The following is a 7,334-nucleotide window of genomic DNA, read 5'->3' on the forward strand; positions in this document are numbered from 1 at the left end:
CTAGGTGTGGCTTGTAACCAAGTTCAGACCAATGGAACATTAGCAGAAGTGTGAGTAACTTACAAACATCTCTCTCTCCTTTCCACATGCTAGAACATTCAGCTATCCCCACCTGGTGAATGGGGATCATGTCCAAGGGAACAGAGGAGCAAGTTTGGTGAAACTTTTGTGAGTAACTTACAAACATCTCTCTCTCCTTTTCACATGCTATCCTCACCTGGTGAATGGGGATCATGTCCAAGGGAAACAGAGGAGCAAAAGTTTGGAAATTTGGGTGATCATGTGCAGTAGAATCATAGTCCTACCCTGGGAAAGAATGAACTTTGGTAAACCATATTGGGGCACCGGACTCACTCCATGGAGAAAGATAAAAGCTATATCCCTGCCCTAAACCATATACAAATGTAAACTCCAGATGAATATTTAAATGAAATGGTAAAATTACAAAGTTAATAGTCAAAAGTGCACAATATTTTTTGTGTGCCCTAGCATAGGAAAATATTATTTTATATTTTAAAATTCTTATATGTACACAAAGAATGATGAGTGCAGTATAATGAACCTTTCTGTACTCATTACGTCAACACATCCGTCAATATTTCGCCAGTCTTCCATTCAGGCAGGTAAATAGCTACTATCCTAAGATCCCTGCCACAACCTTGTTTTATTGATCTTTTCACTTTGTTTTGCTGTTTTATTTATTTATTTAAAGTTCCAGGGTACATGTGCAGGATGTAGAGGTTTGTTATATAGGTAAACATGTGCCATGGTCATTTGCTGCATCTGTCAACCCGTCACCTAGGTATTAAGTCCAGAATGAATTAGCTCTTTTTCCTGATGCTCTCTCTCCCCACGCCCCCATCCCCCACTGCCCCAGTGCGTGTTGTTCCCTTCCCTGTGTCTAAGTGTTCACATTGTTCAGCTCCCACTTACAAGTGAGAACATGTGGTGCTTGGTTTTCTGTTCCTGGGTTAGTTTGCTGAGGATAATGGCTTCCAGCTCCATCCATGTCCTTGCAAAGAACATAATCTTGTTCCTTTTTACGGTTGCATAATATTCCATGGTGTATATGTACCACATTTTCTTTATCCAGTCTATCATTGATGGGCATTTGGGTTGATTTCATGTCTTTGCTATTGTAAATAGTGCTGTAATGAACATACACATACATACACACACACATACATGTATTTTTTAATAGAATGATTTATATTCCTTTGGGTATATACCCATTAATGGGATTGCAGGGTCAAATGGTATTTCTGGTTCTAGGTCTTTGAGGAATTGCCACACTGTCTTCCACAATGGTTAAACTAATTTACATTCCCACCAACAGTGTGAAAGAGGTCCTATTTCTCCATAGCCTCATCAGCATCTGTTGTTTCCTGACTTTTTAATAATCACCATTCTGATGGTATTCATGTGGCATGAGATGGTAGCTCATTGTGGTTTTGATTTGCATTTCTCTAATGATCAGTGATGTTGGGCTTTTTTTCATATGTTTGTTGGTCGCATAAATGTCTTCTTTAGAAGTGTCAGTTTATGTCCTTTGCCTACCACTTTTTAATAAGGTTCTTTGTTTTTTTTCTTGTAAATTTGTTTAAGTTCCTTGTAAATTCTAGACTTTGGTCGGGTGAATAGATTACAAAAATATTCTCTCATTCTGTAGGTTGTCTGTTCACTCTGATGTTAGTTTCTTTTGCTGGGCAGAAGCTCTCTAATTTAATTAGATCCTGTTTGTCAAATTTTGCTTTTGTTGCAGTTGCTTTTAATGTTTTTGTCATGAAATCTTTGCCTATGTCTATGTCCTGAATGGTATCTCCTAGATTTTCTTCTAGGGTTTCTATAGTTTTGGGTTTTACATGTAAATCTTCAATACACCTTGAGTTAAATTTTGTATAATGTGCGAGGAAGGGGCCTAGTTTCAGTTTTCTGCATATGGCTAGCCAGTTCTCCCAGCACCATTTATTAAATAGGGAATCCTTTCCCCATTGCTTGTTTTTGTCAGGTTTGTCAGAGGTCAGGTGGTTATAGATGTGTGGTCTTATTTCCGAGTTCTCTATTCTGTTTCATTGGTCTATGAGTCTTATTTCTGAGTTTTTTATTCTGTTCTATTGGTTTTTGTACCAGTACCTTGCTGTTTTGGTTACTGTAGCCTTGTAGTATAGTTTGAAGTCAGGTAGCATGATGTCTCCAGCTTTGTTCTTTTTGCTTAGGATTGTCTTGTCTATACAGGCTCTTTTTTGGTTCCATATGAATTTTAAAGTAGTTTTTGCTAATTCTGTGAAGAATGTCAATGGTAGTTTAATGGGAATAGCTCTGACTCTATAAATTACTTTGGGCTGTATGGCCATTTTCATGATATTGATTCTTTCTATCCATGAGCACGGAATGTTCTTCCATTTGTTTGTGCCCTCTCTGATTTCTTTGAGCAGTGGTTTGTAGTTCTTGAAGATGTCCTTCACTTCCCTTGTTAGCTGTATTCTTAGGTATTTTATTCTCTTTGTAGCAATTGTGAATGGAAATTCATTCAAAATTTGGCTCTCTGCTTGTCTGTTGTTGGTGTATAGGAATGCTTGCGATTTTTGCACATTGATTTTGTATCCTGAGACTTCGCTGAAGTTGCTTATCAGCTTAAGAAGCTTTTGGGCTGAGATGATGGGGTTTTCTAGATATGGAATCATGTCATCTACAAATAGACAATTTGACTTTCTGTCTTCCTATTTGAATATGCTTTATTTCTTTATCTTGACTGATTGCCCTGGCCAGAACTTCCAATACTATATTGAATAGTAGTGGTGAGAGAGGGCATCCCTGTCTTGTGCTGATTTTCAAAGGGAATGTTTCCAGCTTTTGCCTATTCAGTATGAAATTGACTGTGGGTTTGTCATAAATGGCTCTTATTATTTTGAGGTATGTTCCTTCAATACCTAGTTTATTGAGAATTTTAACACATGAAGGGATGTTAAATTTTATCAAAGGCCTTTTCTGTGTCTATTGAGATAATCATGGTTTTTGTCTTTAGTTCTGTTTATGTGATGAATTATGTTTATTGACTTGCGTACATTGAATCTTTTCCTCTAATATTTTAAAACAAACCAAGACACCGATTATTTCACCCATAAATACTTCAGTAGTTATCTCTAACAGATAAGGACTAAAAAATATTATAAACATAATATCATTACACACCTAGAAAAATTAAGAATTATTGCTCAATATTATTATCTCATAATCAGTCTGTGTTCAAAATGACAAGGACTTTTTAAAACAAGATGTAACTTCCTGTTCCTGGATTATTTCACTTAATATATTGCTCTCTAGATCCATCCATGACATTGCATATTCTCACTCACATGTTGAAGCTGAAAAAAACAAAAAACAAAAACTGATCTCTTAGAAGTAAGGAGGAGAACAAAGGATACCGGAGGCTGGGAAGGGTAGAGGGAAGAGAGGGGTAGGGAGAGATTTGTTGAAGGATACAAAATTACAGCTAGATTGGAGGAATGAGTTCTGGTGTTCTATACCACTGCAGGATGACTAGAGTTAATAATACATTACATAGTTTCAGATAGCTAGAAGGAAGATACCGAATGTTCCTAAAACAAAGGCATGATAAATGTTTGAGATCATGATATGATAAATACCCTGATCTGATCACTATACATTATCTGTATTGAAACATCACTATGTAACCCCTAAATATGTATAATTATGGGTCAATTTACATTTTTATAAAAGTAAAAAATTTTGAAACCCCAAGATCTAAAAAGCACAAACCATGAAGCAGAAGAAAAGGCTTGACAATATTGAAATTAAAGATTTATATGCAATAAAGGACATCAAAGTCACAATTAAAGAAAAACGGCAGGTTGGTAAAATCAATTAATATCTCAACCCATTGCTATTCAAAGCACGGGTCTGTGAGCACATGAGGAGTTGCATTGGAATGCCAGTCAACCATAGTCTGTAAGCACGTTGTTTAGTTTATCGAGATTTTTGGTTGTTGAAGCAAGAAATTTGTTGATTGAAGAAGTGGTACTTTGATTTAACAAACTGTTCTTAGATAGGCGGCTAGTCCCCACTTTGAGCAACACTGATTAAGACTATTCAACGAACTCCAAATCAACGAGATAAAGGCAAAAAACCCAACAGAAAAACGGATGATGCCTATGAATAGGCAATTCTCAGAAGATGAATCCCAAATGACTAAGACTTGTAGAGATGTTTCGGCTCACCAGTAATCAGTGAAATGCAAATCAAAACAAGGAGTTGCCACTTTGTATCCATCAGAATGGCAAATTAGAAGGGTGGATAATGGAAACCAGGTGTTGACAGGTGCATGGGGAGACAGGTACACTCCGTAGGAGTGGATACAGGAGTAGGAGTGTGAACAGGTACAGTCAGTCTGGAAAATATTCTTTATTTTGATTAAGTTTGCATATATTCTTTGTCCTGGAAATTCCATTCCTGGGTATATGTCCCAGAAAAATTTGTCAAACAGGGGCATGAATGAGGATGTTCACGATGGCTGGAAGTCACAGGCAAGCCAGGTGTGCATTCCGAGGGAGTGGGTATGTGCAATGTGATGGCCCACTGTGGAAGTGGAAGCAAGCTTGCAAGCAGTGAACGAGGCCTACATAGAGTGCACAGAGGCCTCTGGAAGCACAGGGGAGTGAGGAGGGTCATCACGTTATGCCAGCAACTCTCAGACTTCCCTCTCAGAACCCCTTTCTAACTTTTCACAGTAATGGATGACACCAAAGAGCTTTTGTTTATGTGGGCCATCATCTCTATCTGTATCATCTCAGAAATTAAAACAGAAATTTTAAAACAATTTCTTAATTCATTAAAAAGACAAATCGGTTACATGTTAGCACATATAACATATTTTAAGACAAACAGTTATATTTTCCAAAATAAAAACTGTAATGAGAAGTAGCATTTACTTTTTTTTTTTTTTTTTTTTTGCAAATCTTTTAAATATCTGGCTTAGGAGAAGATAGCTGGATTCCCATATCTGCTTCTGCATCCAGTCTGTTGTGATATCACGTGTCATGTCGCCTCTGGAAAGTGCCACTCTACACTTAGAAGTTCAAGAATGAGAAGAAAAAGGCGGATAATGTCTCAGTGTTATTATGAAAATATTTTTGACCTTGTGGATCCCCCAGGGATTCCTTGGCCACACTTTGAGAACTGCTGCACTACGCCATTAATGTTCATTGATGACACATCAATATACACAGTGTATCACCACTACACATTTTATAAAGTTTCAGGCATATTCAAGGCTGTATATCAAATACATTGACTCAGCCCCTGTGGAGTACAGGAAGGGAATGGGATAAAAGGGGGAATGAAATAAATAAAACAAAGCAAGAAAGAATCTGTATGTGCTTCACTAAGAATTATGATTAACTCTGGTCTCTGCACTTGAGGTTCAGTGTGTGTGTGTGTGTGTGTGCGTGTGTACACATGTGTTTGGAGGCGGGAGTGAGAAGTGGTGAGGCCTAAATTGAGGCAACGCTGAGAATTCATCTGGACTCAAACCCAGGATGGTGAGCGGTGAATGAGGCAGTGCCACTTCTGTCGATCTCCTCTCCTGCCATCGCTGACGCCCTCCAAGCTCCAAGCAAGGACTCCTACTACCCTAAGACAGACCCTACAGGCTTCTCATTCCCACTACAGGGAGGAGGGAAGATGTCTGGGTGACCCCAAAGGTCCTTCCAGACCTTCCAGGCCATGACACAATGATCATCTGGTGGACTTTGAGTGGTGGACCAAGCTCTAGGCTGTACACCAGTGCCAGGAGTTTGAGCCTCTCCTCCTGGCCTCCACCTGCCAGGTGAGGCTCAGGCAGGGGCGGCACCATCAGTCCCTGTGTCTAGCTGTGAGCAGTACCCTCTGTGAGCCGACCACCTCACTTGCCTCAGAGCAGTGCCACAGCCTCTGCCCACCTCCTGGGAGGCCTTGAGGGCCCTCCCTGGCACTTGAACTGAAGGTCCCTAGCAGATGTCCTGCTCTAAGGCTCACCCCAAACCTGGCCCACGAATCCATCCCTGGCTAGCTGGCTTGCCATCCCTGCCCTGCCCTCTGATTCTCTGATTGAGAGGCCCTGCCGGGAGAGACCCTTCTGTGTGCTATACTCTAACCCCCTGCAAGCCCTTCATGGTTCTGTCCAGCTGTGCCCCTCTTCCTGGACCCACAGCTCCTGCTCCTGTTCTCCCGGTCCGTAGCCCACAGGTGTCGGTGTTTGGGGGCTCGTCTGTCCCTGGCTGCTGGGAGCGATTGTGAGCAGGGACGTTCTTTCACTCATTCCTGTGACCCTGGGCCAAGCCCTCGGTAGGGGCTCAGTATTGGAGAAATGAATGAGAGAGTTAGAGACTTGAGCAGGAGACCTTTGAATACCACATTTCCGGAAACCAGGGCCCTTCCCCAAACCTCCCTAGACATTTCCGCCATCTGACAATGAAAAAGTTAAGGCCTGGCCCAGCCCCAGGTGGAATGTAGGGGTACAGATAGTTCAAGCTGTTTGAAATTTGAAACATCCCCCTGTAGTACCCACCTTCCCGCTTTGTCTGGGCTGAATCTATTTTATTTTATTTCATTTTATTTAGATATTTAGAGACAGAGTCTCACTCTTGTTGCCCAGGCTGGAGTGCAATGGCGCAATCTCAGCTCACTGCAACCTCCGCCTCCTGAGTTCAAGTGATTCTCCTGCCTCAGCCTCCCAAGTAGCTGGGATTATAGGTGCCTGCAACCATGCCTGGCTAATTTTGTATTTTTCTTTTTTTTTTTTAGTAGAGATGGGGTTTCACCATGTTGTTCAGGCTGGTCTTGAACTCCTGACCTCATGTGATCCACCTGCCTCAGCCTCCCAAAGTGCTGGGATTACAGGCATGAGCCACCACACCTGGCCAGGGCTGAATCTATTTTCATATTTATTTCAGATTTTCTTAAAAGAAAGACAACAACAGGGAACAGTGAAGCTCCCTGCAGACCCTTCCGCATCCTCTCCCTCCCTCTCTTCCCCAGAAGTAACCACCATAATGAATTTGTTGTTCTTCATTCCCTTGCATGTGGTTATATTTTTGCTATATAGATAAGTATCCATAAACAAAATATTGTAGTTTTACATAATTTAAAACTTTACATCAATGTTCCCAAGCTGTACATATCCTTCTGCCATTTGTTTTTTGGCCCAACATTGTTTTGAAATCGCCCGTGTTGACACACGTAGCTACAATTTATTCGTTCTCACTGCTGAAATATATTCCATTGTATGAATATACCATGATCTTCAAAATCTGTTTTTCTGTTGATGGAGGTTTAGG

General features: G+C 40.6%; 1 long non-coding RNA gene across 1 annotated transcript in view; it reads left to right on the forward strand.

Moving 5' to 3' along the window:
* LOC103786186 (uncharacterized) overlaps positions 1-7,095 on the forward strand; it is a 45,246-nt gene extending 38,151 nt beyond the window's left edge. The window contains exon 4 of the long non-coding RNA XR_004670093.3: positions 4,997-7,095. This is a non-coding gene — a long non-coding RNA (uncharacterized LOC103786186). The remainder of the gene's footprint in view (positions 1-4,996) is intronic.
* Positions 7,096-7,334: the final 239 nt, after the last annotated feature.

Source organism: Pan paniscus, chromosome 13 (assembly GCF_029289425.2).
Source record: "Pan paniscus chromosome 13, NHGRI_mPanPan1-v2.0_pri, whole genome shotgun sequence".
Taxonomy (NCBI): Eukaryota; Metazoa; Chordata; class Mammalia; order Primates; family Hominidae; genus Pan; species Pan paniscus.